Source organism: Ceratotherium simum, chromosome 26 (genome assembly GCF_057802395.1).
Source record: "Ceratotherium simum simum isolate JZ-2026a chromosome 26, ASM5780239v1, whole genome shotgun sequence".
Classification (NCBI taxonomy): domain Eukaryota; kingdom Metazoa; phylum Chordata; class Mammalia; order Perissodactyla; family Rhinocerotidae; genus Ceratotherium; species Ceratotherium simum.
The window spans coordinates 21,760,312-21,783,826 of NC_141925.1; positions in this window are offsets into that span (position 1 = coordinate 21,760,312).

The following is a 23,515-nucleotide window of genomic DNA, read 5'->3' on the forward strand; positions in this document are numbered from 1 at the left end:
TCTGTTTGTGACTTGGTTCCTAATTAGGTCCGGGTCTTAGTTTCTGCCCTTTCCCTTCTCCCCCAGGTCACAAGGGCTTGGTTTACTCTTATGGGCTTGCTAAAGTAAAACTAACCAATTTATCTTCCTGCTACAGGTAGTAAACCAGAAGAGACACTACTTTGGACTAAGAATATTCTTGTTAGAAAAGGAATCTTTACAAGCCTGTTAAGGTAGACTCCAGTTTGGGATAGACTTGGCAAACTGGAAGTTTCCTTCCTACATCATCTACTCTGTTACTCTGCTACCCAGTCTGGGATCAGAGTGTGGCTGAGCATGGCAGACTAAGACCCTCCTGTCAAATATTGTTCTCTAGCTCATAATGTAGGGACACTAACAATTTCTTTGGTTGAGTCATTTTTCAGAGTGAACACAAAGGTGGCATCTGGGCCACTTATTCATTGGTCGATCTAAGTATGTGACACAAGTGAGATGCAGGGGGTTAGGTCAGCTTTTGGTTAGCCTTCAGGCAGGAAAGAAAGTTGTCTGATACTGTTTTCAGCATTAGATGGAGTCACAGTGGGCAAGAAAAACTTGCTTTTAAGTTTGCTGAATTACAAAGCTGTCTAGCATATCTTCTTAATCTCCATTTTAACTCACCATTGAGACTTTAATTTCAATGACTATATATTTCCCTGTAATTTCTATGTGGTCCATTTTCAAATATTCTCATACTTTTTCATAGTGCTTTGTTTTTTCCGAAGTTGGCTCCCCAACATGACTGGAAGTTGATGCTCTCCGTTAGGTGCGAGTTTAGCTTGAGTTGGCATCAGACTCAGATTTTAGGATTTCATGCTCTAAATTAGGTCCAGGTGTGGGTGAGGCTCCTTGATGTGGTTCCTCAAGTATGCTTCCTCTTAACCTAACGACTTAGAGAGACAAATCATCTGCTCCTCCACACTCCTAATCTACAATTGTGATTTAAGGATCGAATAACTGCAGTGGACATTCCAGTTCAAAAAGTTGTGTGTGGGAGAGAGATACATATCAGCCACTGGCCCATAGCAATTCTGAAATCTAACCAGGCAAATGGCAGTTGTTGATTCATGCTCAGTCTTATGCCTTGAGAGTTGTCCTCCATGGCTCTTGTCTTCACCCTCTGGACTTCTGGTTCTACACTGAGTCATTCTTTCTTTTCATTTTTTTTCCAGCTTTATTGAGATATAATTGACATATAATATTGTGTAATTTTAAGGTGTATAATGTAATAATTTGATATACATACTGCATAATGATTATGACAACAAAGTTAGTTAAAACATCCATCACCTCATGTACTTACAATTCATTGTATGTGTGATGAGAACTTTTAAGATTTATTCTTTTAGCAACTTTCAAATATACAACACAGTATTATTAACTATAGTCAGTATATTGTATGTTAAATGCCCAGAACTTATTCATCTTAAAACTGAAAGTTTGTACCCTTTGACCACTTTCACCCATTCCCCACCCCTTCCCCTACCCTGGAAACAACCAATCTGTTCTCTGTTCCTATGAGTTTGGGTTTTTTAGATTCCACGTATAAGTGAGATCAAATAGTATTTATCTTTCTCTGTCTGACTTATTTCACTTAGCATAATACCCTCAAGTTCATCCATGTTATTGCAATGGCAGGATTTCCTTCTTTTTTATGGCTGAATAATATTCCGTTATATACTGTTATATACACACCACATTTTCTTTATTCATTCATCCATCGATGGACGCTTAGGTTGTTTCCATGTCTTGGCTGTTATAGATAATTCTGCAATGAATTTGGGTGCAGATATCTCTTTGAGATAGTGATTTCATTTCCTTGAGATACATACCCAGAAGTGGAATTGCCGGGTCATACGGCAGTTCTATTTTTAACTTTTTGAGGAACCTCCATACTCTTTTCCATCATGGCTGCACCAATTTACATTCCCACCAGGAGTGTACGAGGTTTCACTTTTCTCCACCTTCACGTCAACACTTATTCTATCTTGTCTTTTTGATAATTGCCATTCTAATAAGTGTGAGGTGGTATCTCATCATGGGATTGATTTGCATTTCCCTGATAATTAGTGATGCTGAGCACCTTTTCACGTACCTATTGACCATTTAAATGTCTTCTTTGGAAAAATATCTACTCAGGTCCTTTGCCCAGTTTTAATTGAATTATTTGTTTTTCTGTTATGGAGTTGTGTGAGTTCTTTATATACTTTGGATATTAACCCCTTATCAGATAGATGGTTTGCAAATATTTTCTCCCATTCTTTGGTTGCCTTTTCATTTTGTTGATTGTTTCTTTTGCTGTGCCGAAGCTTTTTAGTTTGATGTGGCCCCACTAATTTAATTTTGCTTTCATTGCTTGTGCTTTAGCTGTCCTATCCAAAAAATTATTGCCAAGACTCATGTCAAGGATGTTTTTCCCTCTGTTTTCTTCTAGGACTTTTATGCCTTCAGGTCTTACATTTAAGTTTTTAATGCATTTCAAGTTAATTTTTGTGAATGGGGTAAGATAGAGGTCCAGTTTCATTCTTTTGCATGTGAATATCCAGTTTTCCCAGCACCATTTGTTGAAGAGACTATCTTTTCCCTATTGAGTATTTTTGATTCCCTTATCAAATATTAGTTGATCATATATGCATGGATTTATTTCTGAGCTTTGGATTCTGTTCCATTGGTCTATGTATCTGTTTTTATGCCGGTACCACACTGTTTTGATTACTTTATAGCTTTGTAATATATTTGAAATCAGAAAGTGTGATGCCTCCAGCTTCGCTCTTCTTTCTGAGGATCATTCTTCGTTTTCTATAAGAAGTGGCCAATGTTTGCAATTGAGGAACCTGCTCAGACCGATTCCTTCCTATAAAAGTTTGGGGGTCCAAAGGCCTCTTTTCATTTCATAACCTCACTGTCCCTTTTAGTTACATCTGACACAATTACTTTAGAAACTTGAAGAGATTCCTATATATCAATTTATAATCTATTCCATAAGCAAAAGGCATATGGACAAATCTGTTTAACATAATCCCTTTTCTACTTCTGGCTTCCTTTGAGGCTGTTGTGGGAAAATATCTCTTAGGTTTTTGGAAGTCCCATTGTTTAACGGAGATCTCCCAGACATCTTCTTAAGATCCTTGGAAGTTTATTGTCTGTTTGAAAGGGTCTATGAAGCGTCACCTTTGATCTTTCTGATGTCTTAATAAAGGGTCTTACAGTCCCACCTTGGACTTGATCCTTGCCCTGAGATCCTTTTTTACTTTGAGAATCTTTTGCTGAAAGAGATTGGGCACAGGAAATAGTTTTATTTTTGAATATAAAAAGTCTTGGCTCTATTACAATTCCTCTAAATTCTGCTTCAAAACTGAATGGTTTACTCATTAGTTCATCTCCTTCATCTCAGATTTTTCTATAGGTTTTAGATGAAGCCAGAAGGCACCTTCAGCATCCTGTCAAGAACACTCCTTAGCCAGATGACTGAGTTATCAGGTACATTTCTGATCATCTACATTACCAAAGATGACAGTTTTGCCACATTTAATGACACTACAAAGCAATGGCCTCCTTTCACCAGCTTTCAATGACGTTTTCCTTAACTTTCCCGTAAGTTCTTACCTACAGCCTCCTTGAGGCCCTTCAAACTTCTAATGCTCTGCTGGAAGCTCTTTAGACTTTTACTAATAGTCTCTTCAAGGTTCTTCAAGCTTCCACTTGTCACCCAGTCATAAAGCCTATGCCACACGTTTTAGTTTAGTTTTTTTTAATGGAAGTATCCCACTTCCGGGTATAAAATTTGTGTCCTGTTAGTATTGCTGCATAAAAAATTTGCCTAAGGGCCGGCCCGGTGGCACAAGAGGTTAAGTGTGCACGTGCTGCTGTGGCGGCCTGGGGTTCACCAGTTCAGATCCCGGGCGCACCCCAACGCACTGCTTGTCGAACCATGCTGTGGTGGCGTCCCTTATAAAGTAGAGGAAGATGGGCATGGATGTTAGCTCAGGGCCAATCTTCCTCAGCAAAAAAAAAAAAAAAAGGAGGATTGGCATCAGATGTTAGCTCAGGGCTGATCTTCCTCACAAAAAAAAAATTAACCTTAACTTTAGAGGCTTAAAACAGCCATTTGAAATATATAATGAACTTCTATAATCCAACAACAAAAGAACAAACTCTGATTTAAAAATGAGAAAAAGATTTGAATAGACAATTCTCCAAAGAAGTTATGCAAATGGCCAACAAGCATATGAAAGGATGCTTAATATCACTACTCATAAGAGAAATGCAAATCAAAACCACAATGAGATATCACCTCATACCTGTTAGGATGGCCACTGTCAAAAGAACGGAAAATAATAAGTGCTGGCAAAGATGTGGAGAAATTGGAATCCTTGTACACTGAAAGTGGGAATGTAAAATGGTACAGCCGCTATGAAAAACAGTATGGAGAGTCCTCAAAAAATTAAAAATAGAATTACCAGATGATCTAGCAATCTCACTTCTGGGCATATATCCAAAAGAACTCAGAGAAGGATCTTGAAGAGATATTTGCACAGCCATGTTCATCACAGCATTATTCACAATATCCAAGAGGTGGAAGCAACCCAAATGTCCTCAGACAGATAAATAGATAAAGAAAATATGCCATATACTTGCAATAGAATATTATGCAGCCTTAAAAAAATAAGGAAAATTTGACACATGCTACAACATAGGTGAACCTCAAGGACATTATACTAAGTGAAATAAGCCAGCCACAAAAGGACAAATCCTTGATGATTCCCCTCACATGAAGTATCTAAAGTCCTCAAAATCATAGAGACAGAAAGTAGAAAGGTGATGGCCAAGGACTTGGAGGGAGGGAGAATTTGTGTTTAATGGGTATAGTTTCAGTTTTGCAAGATGAATAATTCTAGAGATTTTTTTGCATAATAACATGAACTATACACTTAAAAATGGTTAGGGTGGTAAATTTAATGTTTTTTTTAGTACAGTAAATATTATAAAAATATAAAAAATATATATTTGAATATATTAAAAAATATAGTAAATCCAGCCATTTACATTTTCTCATGATCTGTGGGTCAAGAATTCAGGTAGGGCCCAGCCGAAGGTTCTCATGAAATTGCAGTCAGATGTTAGCAGGTACTGTAGTGATTTAAAGGCTTAATTGGGCTGGATGTACAAGATTACTTAGCCACGTGGCTGGCAAGTGATGCTGGCTGTTAGGAACTCAGCTGGGACGATTGACGACAGTACCGACACAGAGGCCACCCCAAGTGGCTTGAGCTTCCTTGCAACGTGGTGGCCTCAGGTCAGTTAAACTTCTTAAATGGTGGCTCAAGACTCCAATATAAGTGTTCCAGCAAAGAAGATGAAAACTGCACTGCCTTTTATTTTCAGATGTAGCTTCAAAAATTACACAGCATTACCTCTGACACATTCTATTGATTACACATAAGTTACAAGCCTGCCCAGATTCAAGAGGAGGGGACATAGACCCCACCTCTTGATGGAAGGATTGTGTAAGAATATAAATATATATAAACATACATAAAATATAAATAATTTGTGGATATATCTTAAAACTGATATAATATCTAAGCTTTAAACATATTAATTTGTGATACCTCCACCCCAATTACAAGATAGAATATTTCCCCAAAATTTGAGAGACAGTGAGCTATGCAGAAGATAATTCTCAGCTCAAGGACCTAGACATACCTTTCTTTAGATATCCAAAGCACGAGACGAGGGTTGGAAAACTTTTCCAGTAAAGGGCAAGATTGTAAATATTTTAGGCTTTGTGAGCCATCTGGTCTCTGTCGCAACTCCTCAACTCTGCTGTTATAGTACAAAAGCAGCTGTAGACAATATATAAACAAATGATGATGGCTGTGTTTCAATAAAACTTTATTTATAAAATCAGGCAGTGAGCCAAATTTGGCCCACAGGTCATCTTTCACTGTCCATTGGATTAGACTGTTGTTCTTTACTGAGCTCCAGCCTAGCCAGGGAGGAGACAGCTCTCAGTGGTAGATACCTAAAAGTGATGTGGATATTGTCAAGTCTGGCCTCAGGTAGCTTGAGACCCTTTCTCTACTGACCTCTGATGGTGGCTAATTGAGAGTCTGAAGCTACTCCTGATTTTCCTTCATGATCAAAGTACCAGATGGGAGAGTTTATATAAAAATCCCTTTACATAAAAATACTATTTTTTTTGATACATTCAAAGATCTGGCAATGCAGATCCTATATTAAAGCATACTGACTGTTTAGTCTTGGCTGGTGGACAGCAAAAATCAGGTCAATCAGCAGGTCCTTGAAGAATCTTTTGGGGCCGTGCTTAGTGGAGAGGATGGGACAGATTCAAATTACGGCTTTGGTTCCAGGGAGAAGTTGGTCAGATCAAGGCAGTTCCTCCATCTCAAGAGATGGTCTGGGGAGCCAGAAAATTATCAGAACAGCAACTTTTAGTGAGGCCTAAATTAGAAACCCAGCATTAAGATTTAGGGCTCAATAAAAGCTGATAGGAAGATTAGGCTACCTCATTATCAGAAGAAGAACATCAGAGGGATCAATGATCTCTGACTGAGGACCTAATTCATCACATGTCCCTTTATGGCTGGTGTCATTGCCAGGTCTTGCACTTTCTAGTTAGGAATCTGTGTTAGTACAAAGGGGAGAGAGTGACATTTGACTTAATGTCATGGCCCTTTGTCTGCTCTAGCTGAACTCCCAAGTTAAATCAACTCCAGTTATTTATATGGTCTCTGGGGCTGTGTTTCAAGAGAAAGAGTGTTCACTCTTATTTATAGTTCTAACTCAAAGGCTAAGCTGTAATGTAAAAGAGCTAACATGTCACCCAATAGTCGCACACTGTTATTTTGACACAGTTACATTTTCATTCTCTTTCATGCTTTCAGTCTAGGAACATGTGGAATCAGATTGCTGCTGTGGAAGAAGCCAGTCTTTTTCCTACAGTCCTCTTTGCCTTCCTCCTCTATTCCTTTGTGTCTTGTAACCACTCGGGTTTGACCATACAGAGGTTTGACCATGAATGTGACTGTCTAACATAAATTGACTATTGATACCACTGAGACATTTCTAAGGCTCAAAAATATATTGAGCTTCTGAAGATAAGTAGTGACTTCTAGAATGTGGAAGAGAGAAAAGATGCAGTGTTACATAGTGGTGAAGTGCATACGTGATCAGTTTTCAAAGTTTGTTCTGCCACTCACTGTAAGTGTGTGCGGCCTCCATCAATTTGTTTAATCTCTCTGAGACTCAATTTCTTTATCTGTAAAATGGAGGTGATTATACAAACATAGGGTTTGTATAATCACACCCTACATAGGGTTCTTGTGAAGATTGCATTAGTAATATTTATAAAGTGTTTGACGCAGTATTGGGCACAATATATTCCCTCAATTAATGGAAGCTGTGATCGATACAATTAATGTTCGGCATATGTTCATTTCCTTCTCCCACCCTGATCTCCACGGGGTTGTGTACTTGATGCCCTGTTGATGTTGGGCTTTGCCAAATGACTTGTTTGGGCCTGGGGAATGTAGGTAGAAATGACAGCACATGAATTCTGAGCCTAGGCTTTAAGGGTATCATCTGTTTCTGCATGCTACTCACGTAGCCACTATTTTTTCTCCTTGAAGCCTGGGGCCCAGAAATGGGAGCAGAGCTATTCCAGATGACTTGAGCCAGACTTGAAATCTAGAGCCAAGCCCAGGAGAGTGCAGCTGAAGAGAGCTGAACCCCAGCTGATCCGCAGACACATGGGTGAGAAATAATTACCTATTGGGGTATGCCACTGATATTTTGTAGTTGTTTGTTATGCAGCAACAGCTAACTGATACAGCCAAGAAAAGAGTAATCAAACACACAATGAGCTTTCAGCCCAAGAATGAGGGAGACAAAGGCATGAAAATCAGTAGTTATCATATTATCTAGTTATCATTCTCACTCTACCAGAAACACGTTGTATGATCTTTGAGCAATACGCTTTGTCTATCTGGCTCTGGTTTCTTATAACGTGAGGAGATTAATACTCATTTTAGATGACCTAATATAGTATCAATTTTAGCTATAAATTTTTATGTATCTATAGAGTTATTGTCTTATGAACATAGACTAATCTGTAATATTTGTTCAGAAACAATAAGGCTGAAAGGGGATATGATTAAAGTCAATAAAATGACAAATGACATGGATAAATTGAACAGGGCTTTGTTCCTAAATTCCTGGCACAGTGTAAAGAAGGACACTGAGAGATTTGGAAGAATTAGATTTAGGGTCAATGAAAAGAGTTACATTTAGAATTGAAAGAAACTTTTGGAGCTCCTTCTCATAAAGTTATCTCAAAGTGATAATACAAGCCAAATATGTAGACTTCTGGCTTCTAGAAGGTTTAAAGTCCAGGGGTCATGGATGAATTTCATCAGCTAGCACAGTGTTTTTAAAAAATAAATTACTTGTCAATGTAAAAATGGGAGAGTTTAGGGCTGGTCTGGTGGCGTAGCAGTAAATTTCGAGCACTCTGCTTCTGTGGCCCAAGGTTTGCGTGTTCAGATCCCGGGGCGGACCTACACACTGCTCTTCAAGGTATGCTGTGGTGGTGTCTCATTTGCAAAATAGATGAGGATTGGCACAGATGTTGGCTTAGGAACAATCTTCCTCAAGCAGAAAGAGGAAGATTGGCAACAGGTGTTAGTTCAAGGCCAATCTTCACCAAAAAAAAAAAAAAAGGAAGAGTTTACATAAAAACCCATTTTCATGAAAGTGCAATTTCTTTTGAAACATTCAAAGATCTGGCAATGCAGATCCTCTGTTAAAGCACATGAACAGCCATTGGAGCTAAGTAAGAGCTTTCTCCTTTTGATAGGACTTATACTTGCTAATTCACTCCAATCCCCTCCTGGCCTGCATCACTTGCCTTGCCGAAAAGCCCTTTGAGTTTACAATCCTTGGTTTTGACAAACCCCGGTGACTGATCCTGGGTTGATGTACTGGGGTCCTGAATATATGAAAATAAACATTAATAGTTTTAGGTTGTTGTCATGAAAGGTAACTGGATCCTTTCCCAAGGAGCTTTCTGAAGTCTCCGTCATGGAGCAACTCAGAACTCTATTTTTCTATGCACTTTATAGAAAGCAAGATAGCTGAGGGTCTTCTTTCAATGGTTTGAAGTAGGATGGGCAACTTCATGTCAAAAACTGAACCCATCGTCTCATCTCCTAACTTGTTCCTTCCCGTTTATTCCACATTTTAGTTAATGGACCACCCATTCACTCAGGCTAGAAACCTAAACATCACCTGATTTTCTTCTTTCTTTCCTTCGCTATAGCCAAGCTCACATCCAAATGACCAACTTCTCTGAAATCTCCTTTGTGTCAATCCCTCTTTATTCTGTTCACATGGCTACTGCTTTAGCACAGATTTACATCTGGACTATGTAAAAAAAAAAAAAACCCTAATTGATATGTCTGACTTTTCATATATCACTCTCCCCACTCAAACTTCACCTTATAACCAGAAACAGATATCTAAAACATGCATTAATCTATTCATGTTACTCCTTTTAAAAAGTTTCAATAGTCAATTTGCCATTGCCCACAAAGTATGAACTCCTCAATCTAAGAGTTTTCAAAATTTAGCTCTATCTTACTTCTTCAGTCTTATCTCTTGCTACCCTTTTCCACATACCCTATGTCATAGCCATTCTGACACAGTTGTCAAAATAAACTCTTCATGTGTATGACTCTTTATTTTATTCTGGTCTCCCTGCCTAGAATGTTCCACCTTCCATGGCTGTTCAGAAAACTTTTACTCATATGTGAAGTCTCAGCTCAAAGATCACCTTTTTTTTTGAAGTCTCTTATCGTTCTCAACCACAAGTCTGATTTAATTGTATTCTTCTTCACTGCTCCAATAGCTATTTCCAATTTTATCTTTAGAAGATTTCCTCTGATGGGCATAATCAGTTGTTTACATATGTTTTCCTGCCACATTATTGATTTCTGGAAGACAAGATTAGGTTTCATTAGTTGTTATAGTTCCACCATCTCTCACAATGCTGAAAACATTGTAGGTATCAGTAAACGGTTGCTTCAAGAAGGAATGAATGAATTACAAACAGACCTCTCTGTGTTCCCTCAATGAGGTAAGACCAATATGGGGTTCTTAGTAGAAGCTTAGAGAACACTAATGTTCATTTCTTTCAGTCCCATTAAACAGTCCAGCCAACTCCTATCTGCACGTCTAACCCTCTGTTGCTTTCCCTTTTCCTAGATCTTTAATTCTCTTAAGTTTGCATACCAGTTCCCAATACTCACCTTATAATGGCCCACTCAGCTTTGGCTGCACATTGGAATCATCTGGGGAGCTTTCAAAATATCAATGACTTGATTTCATCCACAGAGATTTTGATGTAACTGGTCTGGGGGAAACCTGAGTATTGTTATGATTCTAATTTGCAGCCAAGGTTGAGACCTACTGTTCTAGGTCATGAGTTGGTACTTCCTTCCAGCTCCATGTAACAAAGCTGTTGACAGGAAGTTATCCTCACTTTTTCAATGGCTCTGTAGGTTCCAGGTTGGTCAGATGAGTACTAACCAGCTTCCTTATGTGCAAGGGAAATCAGATATGGGAGTTAAAACAAAAAAACTAATATGGGCTCTTCATGATCCTTTAAATATTCATGCTATTTTTCTTGATTTATAAAATAAACCTGACCCCCACAAGAATTTAAGCACCTTTTCAAACACTGTAATTTTTCCTATCTCTCCTATATTTCGGTTCTGGGACCTGGAAGCTATGGCTTTATTGTCTTTTCTGGCTTTTATCTCAACATTTGCCTTGTTCTATGGAAAACAGTCATCTTTCACTCAGCATCAAAATGTCATGCTAAGAGAGATTTTAGCATCCAACTTGTAAGCCAGGGTGAATTTTGAAATTGGCTCTCTACTGGAATATAATCAGCATGATCCAAGGGTCTCTCTAGCCTCAATCCAGCTGGAACCATCTTTTAGAACAAGCACTGTGAATCTATGCCATATGTTGGGGAGTAAGGGCAGTCATATGGACGTGGAAGAAGGAAGCTAAGTAGTGAGAAGGACTTTCTGGAGGAAAAGAACTTTCCAAGCCTGGCTGGTGAAGCTGATTCAAGAAGCAGGTCATTTCTCCACACCTGGCCTCAGGCCTTTTTATAGGGAGGAAAGATATACTTCACCTCATTCTTGAATCGGATCAATAAAGCCCTTTTCTATAGTAGATAAAACAGTATCTCACAAAGAGAAATACAGAGTGAGTGGAGGGAGGAACTGGCTCACAGGGATGGGCAGAGCATACACATCTGCATGCCTCTCCTTAATACTTCTGGAAGTGATGGAAGAGCTGTGAAAAAAGAGTAAGCCCACAATGGCCTGGAAAGGAAGAAAGAATGCCATCAGTAGACAAGGAAATTGAAGCATGCCTAACATAGAAGCAGATATGATCAGATTTATGGAGAAACAAAATTGGAGGAAACAGCTCACAACATAAGGAGGAGTAGATTGTGGTCAAGTAGATGCAATTTAAGAAAAACTCCAATCCTACAATCAATAACGTGGAAAGAACCTTGGGAATACACACTTAGCTATCTTCAGCTCTTATGGGCATGATACCATATCTCTTTTTCATTTTTATTGGTGATATTTGATCAAGATCCATAATCTCCAAATCCTTCATCAGTTGACTACTTCTGTCACGGGTGGAAACATGCAGATGAGTTAGGAAAAATCCTATTATTTATTACTATGAAGACAGGGGTTCTCAGTTTCTAAGCTATGCGATTACCTGTAGAAATTTTTTAAAATATAGATGCTTGGGCTCCACTCAAAACCTCTTCAATCAGAATCTTTGTGATTCCAAACATCAGCATTTCAAAAAATTCCGAAAGAAGATTCTGATGTGCTCAGGGTCAAGGACTACTATTATAAACGTTTTCTTCAGGCCCTAGTTTAGATTTGGGGTGAGTTGGACTGTACCAAGATAGATTTAACTTGTGATTCAGGACAACAGACAGGATGGAGAGATGGAAATAATTTAATAGATAGCATAAGAAAACTTTCCAAAGCTGAATACAGATATTCTCTAGAGATCAAGAGGCCTTCTGGGTACTGAGGAGGATGAATGAAGAAAAGACTGTACATGGAATCTCTGCAGTGAAATTTCAGCATATAAACTGTAAAGAGGATATTTTGAACACTTGAAGAGCCATCAAATCTTGGGTGTGGCTAAAGTTGTATAATTCAGAGGAAGAGCTATTTCAGAAGCTTCATGTTTATTCTGACTCTTTGTGCCTCAGTTTCCTTTCTTCTATAAAATGGGAAAATATACATTCAGAGAGTTAAATGAGTTAATACACAGAAAATTCTTATAATAGTGACTGAGACATAATAAGTGTTCAGTAAATGTTTATTATTATTATTCCACAATAAGTATACTTATTAAGATTATTCAATACTTTTCTTGTGCAAAATATAGAGCATACTTTAGTGACTTCAGAGAAAGGGATCCCAGTGGTAACATTATTATCGTTGTTGTTATTATTGTGGTCATGCTTCTAGAGGTGCATTAGACACAGTGGGAGACTGCATTGGATGCTCCCCAGGATGGTCCTGCCAGCCTGGCCATTTTGAAGATTTTAAAGATGCATCAGGTGGGCCCACATAGGTAAAATAATATACTTGAAGTATAATATACTATTTCTAGCTTTTAGTTATGACCAGAAAATACGAATGAGGAAGCTGAAAGCAAGAATGTGACTTCTTGAGGTGCCCAGTTAACACCCATGGAGCATCTGAAACCCCGGAGGAACCTGGCTCAGTTCCACAGAATGAGCCAGAGATCCTAGTCTATGGCATAGAGTCTGTAGCCAAATTGGAGCAGCACTGTGGGAGTTTGGGAACAATCCCAGGAACTTGGCAGCCTGAGCATACTCAGTGACCTTCTTGAAACTGACAGCTCACTCTCGCTCCTCATGCCTCTCTTTTTAGTCTTCTCTCTCTCCTTCACTTGCAAAGCTGCAAAAGACAGCCTCCAAATTTATTGTCTTGATATAAGACCCTCAGTTGTGCATTCTTATGGTCCCCAACACAAGTGGAGAAAACTATACAAGTACTACTAAAAGTCAAGTGTAATAAAGTCATAAGAGAGATAAAAACTGAAAAAATCCTTTAGTCATCTATTTTTTCACAATCTTCTCAGAAGGGTCAGGTTTGGTAAAACTGGGATACTGATGGAGGGTACTAGAATATGCCACCTCAAAATAGGCCTCTTTGGCATATGGATTGTTTTGAGCTAAAGGCCATTGAGAACCAGCAGTGCAGGAAAAGCTCTAGAAACAAAGCACAAATTTTCCTTTTGTAAAGGAAATTTCCATTTGTAGAGATGGCTCAAATTCTCCTGCCAGGAAAAGAAGGACTCTTAACAACTCATCAATGGAGAAGGTATCACTTAAATCTGCATGACAAACCTTACTAAATAACCCTTGTTTGCCATACTTTTCCTGTCACCTTCCCAAAAGTTTCCTCATCTCAGAAGCCCCAAACTCCTTTCTTTTGTTTAGCCTAAGATAGAATATTAGCCCAAGTTCTAACCACCCCTTTGATTTACTCATCACTGGGTGCTCCCATGTGTATCCTCGAAGCACATGTTAGTAAACTTCCGTTTGTTTTTCTCTTGTTGATCTGTCTTTTGCCAGTGTAATTTACAAGGCCCCAGCTGGAGAAGCTGAGATGATTAGAGGAAAATTATTTTTTCCTCCTCTACACCAGTCAAGGGTCAGAGCAGCATTTGTGTTCCAACAGTGTTCCAGGGCTAAAATGGAAAGTTCTCCGTAGAGATTATAGAATACACCAAAGCCAGAGGATGTGGAGAAGCCAAAAGCCATTCAATAGTGTCAAGGTCCAAAATGTAAGGTGAGGCATTAGTTAGCAGCTTGCTGTATTCAGCAAGGAGTTCATGCAAGGAGATGAGAGTGAGTGCAAACAGTTGAGAACCGCACTAGACTCTAATCTCCTCTAGAGCAAGATGTTTATTGTTCACCATTGTGTTCCCAGCCCCTTGTGCAGTGCCTGGAAAATATCTACTTATTTATATAATGACTAACTTAATGATCAAATGGTTTCAAAAGAGAAGGGATTAGAAGTTAAGAAAAACATTATCTACTGGTCATGACTTTTCTATGAGCTGGCTAGAGCTTATTTAGTGGTTGTGTTGACTGTGTTTCATGGACTCGAAGTGGAGCACGGACATTCAATTTTTTATCTCCAACTGGTTTCCAGGTACCATGCAAGACATCAGTGATATAAAAATTAAAAAGAAATAGCGTTTTCCCCTGAGAAGCTCAAAGCATCACAAAATAAATGAAATTCTAACTCCCCGTTTAATGGTAAGTAGGAGTTTTCCAGGTAAAACGAAGGAGAAAGGATTCCAAGAAGGTGGAATCTCATATGCTAGGGCCCAGCTGGAAATTTACTAACGTAGTTGCATGTAATAGAGTATAAAGTGCATGAGAAAGGATGGTGATAAATAATATTCGTCAAGTAGCTAGAATCAGACCAATTAGTAAAAAGGCCTTATCCTTCATATTTAAAATGTTACTACATCAAGTTGTGGGTGATGAATCCACTAAGGATTTTAAGCGGTCTTAGATTTTTGTAAGAATGACTCTGGGTACACATATGGAGAATGGTATAAAAGAGTTGACCCTGGACGCAGAAAGACAAGTTGTGCAACCATTTTGTTGCCCATGTAAGAAATGATGAGATGCAGAACTAATATCCAGAAAGGCAGGGGGTAGAAAATGAGAAGACAAATTTGAGAGCAATTTGGGAGTTAAAATCAAGAAGATTTGGTGGCCATTTAGATGTGGGAGAATTTGAAGTTTACTGTGACATTTCTAACTTTGGAACTTAGGTGATGGTGATGCTACTTCTCCAAGATCAGAACACAAGAGGGTGAGTAAGTTATTAAGGTAAGGAGTTCATTTTGATATATCAGTGTCAAAATACCTGTGGACATCTAAACAGATTTGTCCTGTGTGAGTCTGGAACTCAGTGGAAAGGGGCAGACATTAGTGTCCTTGAGACTCTGCCTTTTCCTAAGTAGGTTACATCATGAAGGAGAAAATTCCTTCTGGACTCTCTTCAGCTGCAGGTAAATTGAAGTTTACTCTCCTTCATGAATAGCATCTTAATTTCCTAAATTTATGTCTTTTCTATAAAATGAGATCTGACTGTCAGACCCAAAGTCCAAGTGCTCATTCCCATTGGCCAAACACCATCCAGGGTCTATGATCTTTTTCATACTCTTCACCAAGAGGCAGTGCCTAACTGTATACTACTCAACAGTCATCCACTCCCCAAGTTTGCTATCTCTCCTTCCTCTCTTCTCAATAACTCCTCAGCTGCTATATTTTGCCCCTTCCCCAGTCACTAAACTTAAACTTTCTAAGGTCACCAAGAACTCCTAACTGCTAAATGTAATAGGATATTATTTATTCTTTCTTAATTGACCTCTCGATAACATTTGAAACTGTTGCTTTTTCCTTATTGAAAAATCTTTTCTTAACTTTCTGAATTGACGTCTTTCCCGGGTTTTTTTCCTAACTGGCTATTTCCTTTTAGTTCTTTCTCTTAGCCGAATCCTTATCCTTTGGAAATTTCTTTTTATTATTTTTATCTACTGAAATTATTTTTCTGATTCTAAAATTGACACATAATTATTGAAAAATTAAAGCAATGCAGACTAGTACAAAGTTGACTGATAAAAATTACCCCAAGATGCATCACTTGTAGATAACTAAGGTCATCATTTTGATGGCTATCTTTTCCCCTCCCAATCTCTCTTTCTCTCTGAAGTGATTCAAAATTGAGTCTAAACAATTTTCTCTTCTTTGATTTTTTTGGAGTTGTTTACCGTGATTACCAGAGGAACTGTTATTTTGTGTTCAGTTTGAAATACTCAACACCTGTCCATAGTTAGTTGGCCCAGTAGTGAGCATCTTATAGGGAAATCTCTTCTGTCTATAGCCAGCCTTCTGAAGCAAATTAAGATCAAATATGCCTTGCTGAATGGCAGGTAATGGATTCTTTATTATTATAAATATAATATGAGGATGAGAAAAATGGACTACACATTCTAGATTGGGAGATATTAGAGAGAAACCCAGGAGAGATGGATAGTTTTTATTTTACCTCAAAAAATCGCCTATTACAGTGCAATCCATGTGGGATAGAGGAGATTATGTATCTCATAAAGCACATTTTATTGGAATAAAAACTCGAGTTAGGGGCAACATAACAGGAAGACCCTGTCTCACCATCATAAGGTTAAGAAAGAGTGGCCAACGGGGCAAGGCAAAGCCCTGGATGGGGGTTCAAAAGGCATGCCTGATAAGATCACTGCCATGGGCTATCAGGTAAGGAAGATCATAAAAAAAGATCTATAGGTAGCTTATTGATCCTTATAGGAAGTGGTTTCTTCAGAAGAATTCCAAGTCTGGAAAATAATGACCTAGGCTTGCATATCCCTCAAGGCAATTCCTGGCCCCAAACACTTACAATAACAGGGAGCACACTGCCTAGTTGTGACAGTTCCCCTGTTAAGGAAATTGTCTCGAGTTTCCCCCTCACTGGGGTGGTTCTGAAAATCACCAGACAAGGAAGATGTTTTCTTCAGGAAGACTTTAGGATAGCAAAATTTCAGAACAAGAAATTTATTTTCTTACCAGGAGATTTGCTGACCTTATCCCTTCATTGTTACAAACTATCTGTCTGTCCTAATAGACCTGTGGTTTCCAACTCTCCTGAGTGAAGAGTTGTCCCCAGGGGAGACTTGCCAATATCTGGAGACATTTTTGATTGTTACAACTGAGAGGTGGTGCTACTGGAATCTCACGGGTAGAGGCTAGATGTAAACAAGCCCCCCATAACAAAGAATCATCAGGCTCAAAAGGTCAGTAGTGTCAAGGTCAAGAAACCTGGTATTAGAGTATGTCCTCTGGACCAGTGGCCCTGATATAGTTTCTCCTTTACTGTTACTTTTAAATGATAATCTTTATTGTATTTATGCTGTTTTCCTCCATTGTTTTGTATCCAATTTCGTTTTGTTAATGTATGAGATAGTAAGGATCTGTTGGATATGGTCTTGGAGAATAAATGTACATTGCTCAGAAAGGTGGATCTTGACATCACCTATGCGATAGCTTCTATGTTTCTTGTTTGGGTTTGTTGTTTGTTATGGTTTTGATATGTATGGGAAGAAGTGACTGTTTTTGTTGGGGAGCAAATGGGTAGACTATACTAGATGCCAATTGTTTTATTGGGTTAGTTCTTCCAATCTGGATTTTCTGAGAATTGTACTCATTTTATAGCAACACCAGATCACCCCCACCCTTGGTTACCACAGGGAGAATAATTTTATAAAATATGACACTCTTATCCAATTAATGATTTATTAAACCAGGGTTGGATGGTTCCCTAGATTGAGTCAATCAGAATGGATTTTTGACGACTTGTAGTCAAGGCCAAATTATTCCAGTCTAGTTTGGCTGCTTGGTTGAACTAAAGAAATGGAAATTTTGAGTATGATATTGATGATCATGTTTCTGTCATATGGACCAGAAAACAGAAAAGACAGGGCAAACAGAGACTTAATGACATCTATATACAGAGAGGAAGAGTAGAGAGACTGAAAGAGTGTTACGACAATATGTGCTGCTGGCTCTGGTTGCAATTCTGTTCTTAGAGGTTGTGAGATTTCCTGTCGTTATGGAAAACTCGCCTTTTCTGAATAAACTGGTTTGATTGTAAACATAAAGTTGTATATTTTTAATCAGACAATACAATACTGTAGCTTTGTTTTATATTAAACAATATAATTTAGCCAACTTTCCAGGTCAATAAATACAAATCTACAAGGGCTGTATTTCACTTTTGATGAACATACTATGGTTAATTTAACAAGTTCTCCTTACTAATGGGTATTAACAATGAACATCCTTGAACATTTTAAAAAATACTCACACAATTTTCTTCTACCCATAAATTCTCTGTTAGATTGCTGGGTCAAAAGACATTTTTATTCAAAATTGTTTACATATTATCATACTTCTCCTCAGAAAAATCACGTTAGTTTGTATGTCCACTAACAGTGATTGGGAGATATAGTTTTCCCAAGATGATTACCAGAGCTAGATTTTGTAAATATTTTCAATATTTGCAATCTAGTGGTAAAAGTTCACATTTTAAACTATGAATTTATTTGATCACCAATGATCACACTTTTATTGGTGATTTGTATTTCTTATTTTGTGAGTTGCCCCTTGGTGTCTTTTGACCACTTTACACTTGGGAGTTTATACGCTATCATTGATTTGTAAGGAATCTTTATATATTAGGACATTCCCCTCTATTATTTGCATTGCAACATTTTTCCCTCACTTTATGCTTCATTTTCCTTTGATTTTTGGCCTTGTATGCACATACATTTGAAGAATGCAGGCATTTTTAAAACTTCTGTAGTCAAATTTCTCAACGTTTAATTTTTTTCTTGATTTTCCATTTTTGAAAAGAAAGGCAATAACTTCACCCATATTTTGTTCTGGAATTTTAATTTTTTATTTTTTTTCAATATTTGATGCACCATAATTTATTTTGTGGAGTGAGTTGTGATACTCCCCTAGTTTCTGAATTTCTGGATTTCCTATCCACAACCATTTGTTCCTGAAGTTCTTTCAGTTCTATCTTTATAATATCTTTGGAATGTATCCCTCATTTCACCTCCAATTTCCTTACTTTGGCTAAGAATTCACTATTTTTGGCCTATATTATTGCAACAGCCTCCTAAATAGTCTCCCTGCTTCCAATTTAGAACTCTAAAATTCAGTCCCAGATGTTGCTAGAGTGGTTTTTTGAAAAGTACTTCTGGGGGACTTCCAGGAAAGGTTTTGATTTGAGTACACTTATTTAATTTTTCTCTCCAAGATTTCCATGGGAAATACTAGCTTAAGCAGTTTGAACCACTCTACAATATTCAGAGTGCAGATCTGGCAATATTTTTTAATTTTTCAAAATTAAATTAAAATCCTAATAGGACCCTATGCTTCAGAAGGACAAGAGGTTTGGTGTCACCTTTTATTGGATCTTCTGACTTAAGACACAAAGCACTATTGACCATTTAAATAGCCCTCAGAGCAAGAGGAGCTTCTATGAATTTGATAATATTCCGTCTATGATGAAGACTGCTTACTATGTATTTGTGAAATCCTCATTTCCAAGCTTTCTTGCAGTTAGGGTTGAGCCACGAGACTGGTTTTCATCAATGGGCTGAGAGCAGATGTGAGGTGTGACATGTCCAAGGAGAAGCTCCAAGAGCCAACATAAGATTAATCTATTTCACTGTTTCCCTCTGCCCTGAGACTGTTATGGTTCAGATAGAGACAGTTTATTCATCTGGTGACCTGTAATGAAGAAGATGCAGGCCAGAGTTGCAGCCAACCCACAGTAAACTTGAAATAGGAGTAAGGAACAAATCAGTGAGGTTTTGGCATCATTTGCTTCTACAGCATAACTCAGCCAGAATCCAAGAGACCAAGGGGGAAGCTGCCAGTCCTCTTAAAGACTAGGCTCTGAACTGGCATAATGTCACTTCTACTATACTCTTGTGATCAAAGAATTCACAGGCCAACTTAGATTCAAAAGAGGGGGCACTGGATGGAGGTTGGTGTCAAAGAATTTGTGGCTATTTTTCATCTGTCACAATTTGCTTCTAACCACAAATACATTCTTCTCACATGAAAAACAGACTCACTCTTTCCCAAGACCATCAAAGTCTCAGGGTATTATCATCTAAATCAGGTCCTGGTATAGATGAGGCTCTTTGGATGTGGTCCCTTGTGTATGGTTCCTCCTGATCTGAAGACCTATGCATTAAAGAGCTAAGCTATCTATCTCCCAAATATAGCCAGCGTGCAATAGAAAGAAAAAGATAGCATAACCACAACAGACATTAAAAGGGGGGAAATGAGGTGCACACAATAGTTACCAGTCTATAGCAATTCTGAAATCCAGCCAGGAACACATAGCTTGTTCCTTGTTTTAGGCCCAGGTTTACTGTCCAGTAATGATTTTCCATGGTTCTTGGTTCCATATTCTGAGACGATTTCTTTCCAGAAGAAATAAATCAGGTATGTAACTGAGTAGCCTTCTTAGCCTTCTTTCTTCCCATAGAAAGTTGGAGACCCATAATGTTATGCCATCTGGCCCTTTTAGTAAAGTGCCAGTACTTCTGCCAATTTAATTCTCTTAAATATTATGTGAGTTTCCTATAAATCTTATTAGGCTTCACTCCATTATACAAGTATATTCATGACAAGCTTTCTCTGGCTTCATTTTAGAGTCAGAGTGCTGTGAAACACCACCATTAAGATGCTTAGAAGCCTTTTTCTCTAGTTGAGAGAGTCCATGAGGCATGCCCATAAATCTTTTCTGAAGTATTAACAAAGGATCTCAGTCTCATCATTGAGATGATCTTTACCCTGAGGCTATTTCTTGTGTTGAGATCTCTTTGCTGTCTTGAGAGTCTGGGAATGAGAAATGGTTTTCTTCTTTGAAACTATGGGTCTTGGCTTCCTAATATTTCCTTTAAATTCTTATTGAAATTGAAAACTAAAGAGTTCCTTTTAGCTCATCTTTCTCTGTCAGTACCTTATTATATGTAGCTAAACAAAATTAACTGGCAGTTTTAATGTTCTTCCTTAGAATTTCCTTGGCCAAATCCATGTTTATTATGTATATTTTCTGTTTTCCACTTTAACACAAGCAACAATGTTGCTAAACTTTTCACCATTAAGGATACATATCCCCTTTATTCCAGTCTCTAATAACAAGTTCCTCACTGAACTTTAAGCTTTCACTAAGACTCCTTGAGGATCTTCCAGCTCTTGTGTGCAACTCAGTCCAAAAAATAATGTCACGTATCTTAGTTTTTTTTTGTTTTTTAATGGCACCCCACTCCAAGTACCAATTTATGTTCTGATCATTTATTGATGCATTACAAAACTATTTCAAGACTTAAAGGCATAAAGCAACAACCATTTTATTATACTTATAATTATTTGACTATGGGATTCAGTTAGGGCAGAACAGGGATTGTTATTATTTGTCTCTGCTCTACAATGGTTGGGATCTCAATTGGAAAGGCTCAACTGGCTGGAGATGGCTAGCATAGCTTGACTGGGGCCATAAGTGGAAGAATGACTTCCATCGTGGGTTCTCTATTTCTTTCTCTTGCCCTGGGACCAACTGCCATGTCATGAGACAGCTCTCAGGAGAAGGAAGCCATGTCAGGAGGACACTCAGGCAGCTTATGGAGAGGTCCACATAACAAGAAACTGAGGCTCACCATAAACCATGTGAGTGATCTTGGTAATGGATCTTTTGAGGCCTGCACACAACCACATGAGTGAGTTTGGAAGTAGATTCTCCCTCAGTTGAGCCCTTACATGACCACAGCCCTGGCTCACATTTCATTGTAACTTCGTGAAGGATAATGAACCATAACCACTCAGCTACCCCTGGATTCCTGGTTGACAGAAACTGAGAGAAATATTTGTTGTTTTAAGCTTCTGAGTTTGGGACAATTTGTTATGCAGCAATAGACAATAATATTATTCTACTCTTTTCTCATGATAGTATGTTGGATACATGTGGGACAGAAAACTTTTCTTTTTAGTTCATAGATTTATGGATTAAGAGGTAATATATCTGGCCCTGATGTAGAAATCTTGGGCTTTGTGCCTAGTGCCATGATTGAAGGGAACTTTCAGGCTGACTCTCTTAGGGAGAGGAAGAGTATTTTATGAGTGTATACGTAGAAGCGAGAGAAGTGAACATGCATGAAAAGAGGATGGACTGTGGAACATAGCATTATATTGACAATATTTGCTGTTCCTTCCTCAGGAGGAGGGTTGTACTTCTCCACTCCATTGATACCTGATAGACCGTGTAACTTTCCTTGGCCAATGAAACATGAGCAGAAGTGAGGTGTGCTATTTTGAGCAGGAGTTTTATAACCACCTTAAGATTCTTTCCTTTTATCTTTTTCCTCTGTCATGAGAGCAGCATGTCCCAGATAACGGTTGCTTCCTCAGCCTTGGACCTGGGGTGAAAAATATGTGCAGCAGCTGATTCATAATGACCACATAATGTGAACCAGAAATCAACATTTGTTGCTGTAAGCCATTGAAATTTCAGGGTCACTTGTTACTGTAGCATTACTTAACCTAAGCTGATTCATACAGTGACCCTCCAGTTGTGTTTTGCTGCTGCAGCACTCATAGAGGCTGCCTGCCCACCATAAGTCTCTGTCTGACTGTGGGGAGAAGAGCCCACATAGACCGTCACTGGATTTGTAACAGGAACAGTAAATCAACGTTTTCTCTGTTAAGTTTCTGAGATACGGGAATTATGCTTTTTAAAAAAACTGCAGCAGAAATAAGCCCATTCTGACTAATACATACCTCTTCTCCCTGAGCATTGATTCTCTTTATTTAAAATTTTGATATTTGTTCATTATGGATTCTTGCATTAATTTTGATTATTAAAAATATTGCATTAAAATAATATTAATCTTGATTACTGAGTTTTTGGGAGGGCATCCTTAAATTTTGCACTGATGTGAGTGTCTCACTAGCTTCACCTTAATCCCGGCCCTGCCCTGAGGTAATGCAGATGAATACACTTTTGTTCTTGAAGGCCACATGACTTGACCTTATCGTCTGTTATAACCATAAAGCTTTGAATCCTAAGACTACCTGGCCAGAGTATTATAGCACCATTAGAAGCATAACATCATGGGGTTTTATAGGTAGAAAGTATCTTAGAGATAAACTATCCCAAATCTTTCTGTTAGAGAAGAGGAAACTAAAACTTAAAGGGATAAAATAATTTGGCCAAAGCCACATAGCCAATAAATTACAGATCTCGTATCCAAACTCATTATCTTCTGCCTCAAGTTTAGCATTCATTCTGCTGCAATAAAAAAGCCAATTCTAGATCCTTTCCTTCACAAAAAGAAATCATCTCCTTGTTAAATTTCATTTGGGTACTCTGGGAAAAAATGTTGAGAAATAATAAAAATCTGGAGTTCCTTTCCTGTAACTCCAGAGTGTGATTTTATTCCAGTTTAGTCCATAAATTGGCATGGATTATGAGGTTGTGTGGTATTTAGCTTTATGATAATTACCTATTTGAATAGCTGATAAGAGTTAATTTATCCTGAAGACAACTAGAAATAAAAGAATAATTGAGTTATAAAATTAAAGCAATAACATCTGTAGTTTCTACTACACTGAACATATTTGATGTAGAGAATATTTCAATTAGGCTGAAAAAAACCTGTGTATGCTTTTTCTTCCTTATATTCTTCCTCAAAAGATAAAAAGGCTTACCACACT